Genomic DNA, 12,341 nt, shown 5'->3' with positions numbered 1-12,341 from the left:
TTCTATACCTGATGTGGGAGTCCCTTTTGTGTGTTGTGATTACCATTAATGAATAAAGAAATTGCATTGGCCTGTTGATAGAACAGAACTTAGGTAGGCGGGGAAGATGGAACTGAATGCTGGGAGAAGAAAGGCTGAGTCAGGGGATGCCATGGATCCACTGCCAGAGATAGACATGCTGAAAGTTTGCTGGTAGGCCACAACCTCATGCTATATACAAAATACTAGAAATGGGTTAAACTAAGATGTAAGAGTTAGCCAATACGAAGTTAGAGCTAATGGGTCAAGCAGTGATTTAAATAATACAGTTTCTGTGTGATTATTTTGATTCTGGGTGGCTGGGAACAAATAAGCACCCCCTCCTACAAATTGGCACCAATGTGGCCAACTAAATCCACATAAAACCTGAGAGGTCTTGAAAAGGAATTTTACACACAAAAAAAATGCAGAGTTTAAAACAGCTTCTTGCTGTTTTTGGTGGCTTGCTGCAGGTCCTTTACAAGAGATGTTCCTGATTCAGCCTTAGGAAGAAAGCCACAGCTGTCTTAAAATGCCGGCTTTCTGGGCCACACTGCTTGTGAGACCTTTGCCCCTTTTGGGAGACCAAGTATTTGAATGGGGTTTGTGAGCAGCGCACTGAAACCTGCTTGATGGCAACATGGACCAGCTTTGTGCCTGGAACTGGGGCAGCGTGTGCGGCTCAGAGGCACAAGTGGCTCCACCATGCTGGACTATGTGGAGCAAGCAGGTATTACTGTATATGCCATACTAATGGTGCAACTTAAGTTTTAAGAAGTGCTTAGCATTTTAAAAAGCACTCATGGACATTAAAGAATTACAAATATGCAATAGAGACAAATCCAGAGGAAAAATAACTCTAAACAAGTCAGTTGAATAAATGTACCTAGGCTTGGAAGAGAGAAGAAAAAGAGTATAGTCATAAAGTAAAGTTAATGCTTTTTTTTAAAGGTAAGTCTTTAAAGAGACAGAGTATAGAAAGAAAAATAAGCCACGTAGAGATGGAAAATTCACAGTGTCTGGATTATGTATATTATTGTGTTTTCTTTGAATTTTTTGGCTGTGAAGGAGCTAAGTACAGAGAGACATTTCATTGTATGGACTGCTAAGTTAAACCAACATAAAGGTATATTGATTCCAAAATTTGAGTCTAAGGATATGTTGCTCTGGAAAAGAGGGTTTTCTTTTGTTTTCTCAGAAGATGAGAACCTGTGGATTGCTTCCAGATCAGTATAGTAAGATGGAACAAGATTCCCTGAAAGGTTGCTGTGAACACCTCCACAAAGAAAATACTTCACCCAATAAACAGCAGGAAACATTCTGCAGGATACAGAAGAAAGTGACTGAACTGCCTTTAAAGTTTTCTGCTTTGTGGAAAAGTCTGCTAGATGCTATGGGCCAGTAGGCTAAAGATGGATGCCCCAACGGTACAGAAAAACTTTGGGTAACTGTCTAGGCAGTGAGATATCTCTGTTAATTGTAGAATTTTGTTTTTTTTTCTTTTTCTTTTTTTTTTTTTTTTTTTGTTTTTCGAGACAGGGTTTCTCTGTGGCTTTGGAGCCTGTCCTGAAACTAGCTCTGTAGACCAGGCTGGTCTCGAACTCACAGAGATCCGCCTGCCTCTGCCTCCCGAGTGCTGGGATTAAAGGCGTGCGCCACCATCGCCCGGCTTTTGGTTTTTCTTTTTCTTTTTTTTTTTTATTTTTTTTTTTAATTGTAGAATTTTGGAAGTTGCTTGCAATGTACTTCCTGTTTGCTTAGGTAATGTTATATTTTTCTGGAGTCTTTGATGGAGTTGAAGAATATATAGTTATAGTTTTCCTTAGTTGTGATAAAAGATAAAATAGATATACATATTGTAAGTGTAATTCTTGTTTGGTAACTGCTTTGTTATATGTAATTTTACTATGTTAAAGTTAAAACCTTTCTTTTTATTTAAACAGAAAAGGGGAGGTGATGTGGGAGTCCTCTCTGTGTGCTGTGATTACCATTAATGAATAAAGAAATTGCATTGGCCTGTTGGTAGAACAGAGCTTAGGTAGGCGGGGAAGATGGAACTGAATGCTGAGAGAAGAAAGGCTGAGTCAGGGGATGCCATGGATCCACTGCCAGAGATAGACATGCTGAAAGTTTGCTGGTAGGCCACAACCTCATGCTGATATACAAAATACTAGAAATGGGTTAAACTAAGATGTAAGAGTTAGCCAATACGAAGTTATAGCTAATGGGTCAAGCAGTGATTTAAATAATACAGTTTCTGTGTGATTATTTTGGTTCTGGGTGACCGGGAATGAACAAGTGTCTCCTCCTACATATACCTTTATTAAAAATTCCTCTATTCTAGTAGTCATTAATGGCCAATGGCTTCTCAAATAGAGGTAAGGACTCATGAGCACACCTTGTCCATTTAACAGTTTTGACTGATGTTATCTTGGTCAGGTCTTATAAAAGCAACTAACAGAACACTGTTGTTAGTGTCCTGTCGTGTCCAGAAAGCACTGTTGCACCTGAGTCTTCTTGTTCCTGGTAACCAGGCTTCAAACCTGCCAGTAGGATTTCTTTTGTGCAAACTTACTTTCCTTTAGCAGAAATTCAAACAGTTAAAGTCACTTCAAACAGGAAGAAAATACTCTGTTTTTGAAAAGTTATGCATGTGTTCTTGTGTGCATGTACATGTTATATGTAAGGATGCCCACACATGTGTGCAACTGCATTTGAGATTCAAATGTCCATACTAGGTGTCTTATTCCATTGATCTACATCTTATTTTCTGGGACAGACTCTTTCTGACCTTGGAGCTTGCTGATTCAGATAGGCTGGATGACCTGCAAACCTCAGGAATCCTGTCTCAGCCTACTCAGGATTGGAATTAGATATGTGATAATCTGCCCAGATTTTTATGTGGGTACTGGTTATCCAAATTCTGGGGCACATATTCATGCAGTAAAGACATTTCAAATGAGCTATGCTCCTACACCAAAGCCTTAGATAGTAAACTTGATATTTACGCTTAAAGGAACAATAAATGAAGATAGCCTAACTGCACACTTTAATTTGACAGCCTGTTAGAAATGATTCCCATGGACATGGTGCTAATGTCCTTTATGAGTTAATGCCACTTAGGGTGCATCGCTAAACTGCTGCTCCACAAACTATATCCTAAAATCCAAATCCTCTTGCAATCTGCTTTTGTTTGACCCAGAAGTGACTTTGTGGTTGACTTTGCAGTGTCTGGATGCAACATGTAGTATCTTCAGTACACACCAGGTTCCTGAGCAGAATGGGCCACCCTGAGTGAACTCTTAGAGCTTAATTCTTTGGGCTTCTGAAAGATAGAGTGGATAATTTTGTAAATAGGAGATGTGGGCTGTGGAGATGGCTCAGTGTGGAAAGTACATGTGCACACATACAACAAGTCATAAGACTTTTGAGAGAGGTAATCTCCATGACATTGTGTAATAAATGTACACTGATCCTGGGACGGGTTTTTACATATGCACAAGTAATCCACGTATGATTCACACATCTACTTGTGCAATTGCAACTCAAACCCTAGTTTGGAGCACCTTTAGTGACCCAGAAGCACCTCTCCCACACATTTCCTGTAGTCAATACACACGTTAAAGGTATTTGCTATTTAATTCAAAATATTCAAATATCCAAAATCCTTTGGGTCGTACTCTAAATGAAATGTTGTGCTTCACTAGTGAAAATGTAATATCACCGAACAATGGGAATGAGGCTTCTCCTGTTGTCAGCTGGGAGGACTCCAGGGTTTGGATATTGCACCTAAATCTGCCCTGAGCATCCTTCTAATGGAATTACCTACTGGCATTGATGGATGTTTACACAAAACAAGAAATGCTGGGTTATAAAGTCTGCTTAACTTTTGTAAATAATTTCAAGCTGTTCTCTCTAGAGTGCATATCAATTTACATTTCTACCTGAGCATAATAAGAATTCAGGTTGCATAGGATCCTTGCCTGTGTCTATGATAAGTGATGCAATGAAGCATGGTATTCTATCTAAAAACACCAGATAAGAATTTTTAAAAAACAAAAGCCTACAAGTATCTTAATTGCTATGTAATATAATAGCACAGGATAAGCATGGAAACATAGTACTTAAATCTTTGTAAAAAGATTTAAATAAATTAAATTGATAGATTGAATTATTTAAATTAAGTATTAAATTAGTTAAATAAATTAAATAAATAGAATGTAATAAATCTTTGAACACAGTTTCCAGAAGTTTGGGCATTGTTATATTATAATTAGCCATCATTCAATTATTTTATTAGAAACTGATTACCATTGAGAATAATAGGAATTTACAAGCCAAATTTCATCAGTACAATCAATTTTGTATCATTGTCAATGAAACTGAAAATTTTAAATCATTTTTATTAGGGCTTTTTTGTAATGTGTGCTAGCACCACTACACCATTGACAAGCATGAGGAATAGAGAATTTATGTTGGCCACAATCACCAGTTCATAAAGGATAGTTTAGATTAAAGTCTAATCTATTTGCTTCTCATTCTGGGAGTTTCTAAAAAAAAAAAAGAAAAAAATGAAAATAATAAAAAATAAGCAAATAAACAACCCTCCATGTCAATTAGAAGTCTTTGTCATGTTAAACTTATTTCTAGATGAAAGCAGATCTCGCAAGATTCACTCAACTAATCTTACATATTGAAGCTACAAACATGTCCTAAGTTCAAGAATGCTTGCAATATTTTACATACACTTGTGCCTATGCCATAATATATAATACCAGTGAGTACTAGGTCTGCTTTATGCACAAAGGAACCAGTTTGGACTGATATATTGATGTTTTCCTGGGGTATAGCTAACTGATATTCTTGATAAATCAGGAAAAAAAAACCCAAACACTAAAAATCCATCACCCTAGATAACATGAAAAAGTTACCTTCTGGTCCTATTATGGTCAAATATCTGAGTAGAACGCCACAAATTTAAAGTTTCAGAGAGACATAGACGAAATGTAAAACTAAAAAACAACAGATACCTTATTGCCTATGGAAAAAAATCCACAGACAGCAGTAAGCAGCTAAATTAGCATAGTTTCTGATGTGATTTTGCAGCACCTGCCCTGAGAGCTGGAAGGTGTTTCGCAAAAGCAGCGGTTCTCAACCTGGGGGTTGTGACCCCTTTAGGGCTTAAATGATCCTTTCACAGGGGTCACCTAAGACCATCAGAAAACACAGATATTTATATCACGATTCATAACAGTAACAAAATCACAGTTATGAAGTAGCAACAAAAATTTATGGTTGAGGGTCACGACAACATAGGGAACTATATAAATGGGTCCCAGCATTGGGAAGGTTGAGAACCACTGCTCAAAACATCTACCTAATGTCTCTTCTTAGAACTTTGCATGAAGCTTTTTATTCTTATAAATTTTTGTATGCAAACATGATTTCTTTGGAATCAATGACCGTTAGAGATCGAGGTCTGAAGATGTAAGTCATAAACAATGCCACACCAGTTTGGAATTATGATTAATAGGGTGGTATTTATTTAAAGGGGAAAAAACTTACAGATCACTGTCAGCCCTCTGCGTAACCAGGAAGGAAGTCAAGTCACCAGCGGAGCAGGAGGTGAAGAGAGAGAGGAGAGGGAAGTGGCCGCTTTTTTAAAGGGAGAGAGACCACGCCCCAAGGGGCTGGTATCTCAGCAGCGATAGGCTGGAGGAGTGGGAGGACCTCCCGTAACAGAGGTCAATTTAATTGATGGAGACACTAAGTACTGTTTATCATGTTAGCACATACACTAATTACGTGTGATAGCCGACTTGTACCTGCATCTCAGAGGGGTCCTGACTCAGACTCTTGAATAGTTTATCAGATTTGTTAGTTACAAAAGTCAAATTGAGTCTCGGAGTCCATTCTACAACTTTCTACTTCAGTACAGCTTTCCTGAGGATTTCAGTTGTACTCTGTTGCCCATACCCTGCCTGCTGAGACAGCAAGCAAGCCTCTGGGCAGCTCAGTCTTCCCCTCAGCTCAGTGAAAACACAAAAGTAAACATTTTATAAAAGGAAAACACTGTAGAGAATTTGTTTTCTTATCAGATGTTATGAGAGTTCCCATTCTAGAGGTCTGACCTGCAAGTCCCAGCAGAGGGAAAGGACTTTCCTTAGAGAAGCTTGTAGGGAGGTTTGGGTAGCCTCGAAGAGAATGATGTGAAACTATTTTCACATCCTCTCAGCAGGAGCAACTGCTAAACAAATACATGGGAAACCGTTGTTTGGACAAAGGCTGCAGCAGATCAGGCTGTACCAACATGGATGGACTCACTCGTGCCAACTGACATAGAATCAAACTGAATGTTAGCACAGGCCAATTTTCTAGAGAAGAGGGGATTCCCAGGCACCAATAAGAGGAGGCATGCCTCTGAGCCAACATTATAAGGAAGCCCTCTCCATTTTAATCCTGTACAAGATGCTTTTGCAATGACCCATATGCTTTCTGTTGGTTTCTGCCTCCTTTTGCTCTTTCCTGCCTTTTATATTTTGCTTTATGCCAATTCCCTCTGTTGAGCTCATTGGTCCATTCATTCTGTTTTGTAGAATACAGGATAAGATGCTGCCTAATTCTAGAATTGAAAATAAAATGTGATTAATTATTTTAATTAAATTGGTTGTGATTTTGTTTTTCTCAGACTAGATCTCTGTGAAATGTGTGAGACGAGGGAATAACATTTCTGAGCATCTTTGAGATGAGGAAGTTGGGCAGAGGCAACTCTGTATTCCTCAGGGATGTCTTACCATCCCAAGACGAAGCAGCACTGCCAGTTCCTCTATGGTCCTTATGCATTGGTGGGCAAGACTTCTGCTTGTCTACCACAGAGGAGCTACTGCAGCATAGCTGAATCATCGCGAGATGAAAACAACAGAGCCTCTACTACACAACAAAGTAAAACTTTCTCAGTACTTCCAATAATGTCCTCAGTCACCACTGACTTTTGAACTTTCCTCAATGCTATAAGTGTTCCCATAAAGCAATTAGAGCAATTAAGAAAACAACTGTCACAACTAGATTGTTAGAATCTGTGCCTATGTCCCCTATGGAATGAAAGTAATTACAGACTCAATTCTTTCTTTTCAGTGGGAATAGAGGAGACCTTTTATAAATGCTAGACAATTATGTGTCTCATTTAGACTCTTAGAAAAAGCCCCTGTCATCATTTTGAGACTTTATGCAAAATGGTCCTCTCTGATTTGCCTTTCTGGAATTCAAGCTCCCTGAGGACAGACATGATATTTCATAAAACTTTATCAAATAAACACAAGTAGCTAATTAAAAGTAGTTTGCTTAATGTATCTTGTGATTGGATAAATGCACAAACAAACGCAGACATTAACAAGGCATAATTCTAAAGACGTCAGAATGAGCTTGCTATCAATGGGGAGAGATGAGAAAGAAAGCCTTTCTTATATGGAAGTCCTTGAATAAATTTGAAGCATTTACTCCTGGAAGTGAAACTTTAATTAATGTTTTATTTCCTTTGAAAGTAATATTTAATAAGAGATCAAAATCTGATTAATATGGCAAAGGGGGTACAAAACTCATATCTTAAAGTGTCATCTTTATTCTACAGGAAAGTTGTCTCACTGGATGGAAGATAGCTTTGAATTACGTATAGTTTAGTCTGTCTATTCATATTTACATTCTTATCTATGCAAGAGTTGCTTGTGTTTTTGTAAGTCATGGCAAGAGGGGATACTTTTGTTCCTTCTTTGCCCACATGTAGAGGCAACAAATACAGCTTTAATTAGGTGATTCAGTGGTACATCTTGACAGTAATATATTATGGAGTGTTAAAAAGTATTAAGACAATGACAAAAATGATGGTTACTTAAAAAACATGTTCCTTAGTGAAATATTCCAATTTGATCACATGATTCCAATCATAAGCCATTCTGGAAAAATGCAAAATTATGGGTACAATAATGATTTTTTTCAAGAGGAGATACTTGACGAGTAGACTTCTTCCCATTTCTGTATCTCTGAATATCTAGCAAGTCATGGTCTATGCCTAGCATCTCAAAACCTAGTTGATGAGAAAGTATTTCCTTATCTTGGCTGTGAATATCTTTCAAACACAGGGTGAGTAACCTGGTTTTTCCTCAGTGTTTTTTTTTTTCTCTATGTTTTCAAGAAACAAACAGGTGCAGACTTTGGAATCTCACAAGCACCTGGACATCTGTCCTGTCTATGCTTAGCCACATCGTATTTTATGGCTCACTGGCCCTTCAGTATGGCTGGGTGGACTTTTGGAGAAATATTTTCATGTGAGTACATAATTGTATATGTGTATGTATGTTCAGGTTCATGTGTGTTTGAATGCACATGTATAAACATGGATTTAGCGGCCAGAGAACAATCTTAGCTGTAGTTTTTGAGACCGCATCCACCTCGATATTTTGAGACATTGTCACCTAATGGCTTGGAACTTGGTCAAGTCTGGCTGGCCAGCAAACCCTGAACTATTGCCTGTCTCTCTTCCCTAGTGTTGGGCACCTAAACTTAGATATTCATGCAAGGTAAGTTTCTTTACTGACCGGCATTGTATCACATGTTCTACATATGGCCCATAAAGCACAACTTACATCGTTTTTTCCACAGAACTCTAAAAAGGAAGGCCACTCCCATTGCCAGCAACTCTGTCTATTTTCATCTTGAAACTGCGCAGGTTTATGCCAGGATTATATGGTTCAGTTGGGCTTTGTATCTCTCAGATTCCAAAACTCATGGCCAAGGCATTTGATTTTTCTTTCAGTTCATCCTCTGCCTTCTCACTCTGGTGATATGGACTGCTGGGGAGGCATATGCCAACAGCTGGGCAAATCAGCCTTCCCTATTGGCCTCTCAGACTTCTCCAAGAATGGTTGGGTTTCTCTGGCATCATCTGAAGAAGGAAATGATACCTACACAGCTGCCCTGGGTATCTCTGAAAACCTATTTCACAGCCTGAAGAAACCTAGTTTATTAATTCTTCTTTGGCTATAAAATTTTTTTTAAAACCTAGGCTTTAGCTAGTTTAGTTTTTAACTATCAAATTTTACCTAACTTGATACAGGTGTGAATTGACCCATTACTGTTTCTGTTGGGTCAGGAAAAAGGGGTGGGAATTGGGGACAGAGGTAGACTCTCGAAGAAGTGACTTCCACCTTTCAAATGCCAACATTTCAGCAAGCATCCTCAGAACTCCTTGTCACAGAATAGCTAAAATTGAACCAGAGCTGAGCCTATAATCTCAGCTTCTCTCCTGAGGCAGGAGGATCACTGCAAGTTTGAGTCTACTCTGATCTACATAGTAAATTCCAAACCAGGCAGGGCTACCAAATATGAGTCTGTCTCAAAAAGCAAAACAAACAAAATAAAAACCACCAACAAATAATCAAGTAAACCATCAAATGAGAATGAGGAGAGCAAGTTGGGGCTTGTAACTGGTAGGTTATAGAAGCGCTAAGATGCCGGGTTTCCTCTGGCACAAAGCTACAGGTTGAAGTAATAACAGTCAATATAATTAGCTGTTCTTTTGTGGCCTGAACCCAACAACAACTAATTGGTAAACTCATGGTAATAATAAACATAGTTACCCATCTCCTGCTTCAAACACCTTTCCTGAGATTTCATGTGGGCTTCACAGAGCAAACTTTGGTTGCCCTATGGTTTAAGTTCATAGTTACAGGGTACAATGATTTATCCAACTTTGTCTTTACTTCATTTTTGGAATAGCTTCTAGGGAAGAAGTCCTTAATGATGAGCTTCTTCATCTAAGTGCCAAGGACTGAGGTGATTTTCCAGTTCTTTAGTAACTTGTACATACATCTCCCCAATTGTGAAGATAATGAACAAATCCCCCCTCCATAGTGTTTGTTTAGATAGCTTTGTTTGTTCAAAGAGCATGTTCTAACACATTGGTTCTAGAAGGAAGAGTTATATGCTATGAGTTTTTATTTTATGGATTTCCCCATCCTAACAGGTGATAGTCCCCAATGATAGAAGAATTCTACTTTTAACTGAGAAGCATTCTCTTCTCTCCCCATAACCTCATTTAAAGCCCCTTTTATATAACACAATCCATATCAACATCACTCATTTGATTGCCCCTATCTTTCCTATCAAACTTCACACTTTACACTTTGTCATTCCCTCTACATCCTAACAGGCCACATTGCTCCTGAAGTGAACACAAAAGACTTGCTTGAAGGTAGAACCAGTTTCTTTAAGTGGGCTTTGAACTCTGTGGTGCACTTGAGATGTTCGATATTTGTTTTTATGTTATCAATAAGTTGCTAAGGGATGGAAACGTCTTAAAGAGGCACAACCCCTTGGCTACAATAATGAAAAACATTTTGCTTTAGGATGAGATGGCCCAAATAAAACTAAACCTTCAAATCTCCTTTAGGAGCTGGCACTGAGAATCCAAGGCAGAGAGGAAATAGCCTTAAGATTGCTATCAGTCTCCAGCCGGAAGGGAGAAGAATGAATCAAGAAGACTGAAAATAAATGATCTGAAATTTGGGGTGAATCCAAAAGAATTATGGCTAGTGTGAAAGAAGAAATTCAAAAGCTCTGTGAGGAAAAATTATCAATCATTTTAAATATAAAATGCTTGGCATCAAATAATCAGAGTACATGTCAGGCCGGGAAGCCATTGGTAAATGTGCTGCAGAGAACTTTGGTGAGGAGATGAGGAAACAGTTCAGTGGCTTGTAATTAAATAGGACTTGAGAAAGTGGAGATAATCCCTACATTCTTGTTTTAGAGTTGGAATGAGATGTGCAAAAAGCAACTGGGCAGAACCCAGAGGAACTTTGGTACTCAGCATTTTGTAGACTGAGAGTTGAGGTATTTTATCCTATAACATCCACGATCAGTTTGCCAATATTATTTTCTAGCCTTGGAAGTGAAAAGTCATGGTATTTCTTGTGGTGGATGTAGACAGCACACATCTTTGTTTACATAAAAGGCACTCATATTGGAAGGGGTTGCTACAGCTGGGAGCATGTGATGCTCGAGCATCTTCTTGTTTGGGATACAAAGAACACATGGACTCTTTCTTCAATCATAGATAGTTAAGCACATGGCTTTTCTGAAATGTGACATCAACATATTTTGGGAAGAGAATTTTCGTTCCTCATGTGTCACAGGAGAAAATGATTAAAATAAGCTGCTAGAGGAAGATCTCATCATGGGTTCTCAGTGGTGTAACTACATACAGCTGGAGCTTGGGTTAGGAGAGAAACAGAAATTCAGTAACCCACTCAGAGATATTCTACAACTTCAATTTATTAGATTTAAACAAAATCACAGTCATCTGTTTCAGAAAATTTACTTTAAAATCTTGACAGCAAATCATTTATGATGCTGTCTAACTTATTAGACAACATATAAATCTTCTGTTCAGAGGAGAAAGGATGAAAATGCATCATTATCAAGAGACAACTTATAAATACCATCAAAGAAAGGAGTGAGGGGCCTGAACTGGCTGGGCCATACTAATATCTCAGGGACGCAACAATCCCTCATTTAGGTTTATGGAGTGACCAAAGCAAAAGTGAACTTTTCCCCACCATGACCCCCAAGAATGCAGGAGGAGAAATTGCCACATGGAACATGAATTCTGTAGTGTATTCAATTTGTCCTCAGTTGGTAGAACTGTTTGCGCAGAATGACAAGGCGTGGATGTGTTGGAGGAGGCGTGTTAAAGATCATGTCATTTCCAGTTGGCTCTCTGTGCTTTATGCTTGAGGATTAGATGTGAGCTTGCAATAATTGCTTCAGTGCAATACTTGCCTGCCTCCTGCCATGTCCCTGCCATGGTGGTCATGAACTCAGTCTCTAAAACTCTAAAATAAACCCCAGTAAACTGATTTATAAGTCACCTTGGTCATGGTGTATTTTCACAATAATAGAAAAGTAACTAAGATATGATGCCAACAAGCCTGGGAAGGATTTAGTTATTTTATATCCTTGCGATCTACACTATTTTGCTGAACAATTCTAAATCTTCTTCAAGATTTTTGCAGTAGCCCACTCTGGATGCTTCAATAAGAGACCACAGACTTTGTACCTTTAACACCATTCTCTTTTCCTTATGGATATGAAGGGTAGAAGCTTCATCTCAAGATGAAATTAGTGTTTGTGTCTATAACAAGTCTTTCTTTGCCCCACCAGCCAGCTCCCAAATAATGATACAGAGAGACTTCTTATTAATTATGAAAGCTCGGCCTTAGCTTAGGCTTTTCTCTAACCAGCTCTTATAACTTAAATTAACCCATGTC

At 38.5% G+C, this 12,341-nt stretch overlaps 1 protein-coding gene across 3 annotated transcripts in view; it reads right to left on the bottom strand.

Annotated features, from left to right (window-relative positions):
- The window catches only part of Cntnap2 (contactin associated protein 2), a 2,084,252-nt gene that overhangs the window by 443,167 nt on the left and 1,628,744 nt on the right, over nucleotides 1-12,341 (bottom strand). The gene's annotated exons all lie outside the window — the stretch shown is intronic.

This window comes from Microtus pennsylvanicus, chromosome 19 (genome assembly GCF_037038515.1).
Source record: "Microtus pennsylvanicus isolate mMicPen1 chromosome 19, mMicPen1.hap1, whole genome shotgun sequence".
Lineage (NCBI taxonomy): Eukaryota > Metazoa > Chordata > Mammalia > Rodentia > Cricetidae > Microtus > Microtus pennsylvanicus.
The sequence above is the reverse complement of the archived record's forward strand: the minus strand, read 5'-3'. Positions and strand labels throughout refer to the sequence as shown.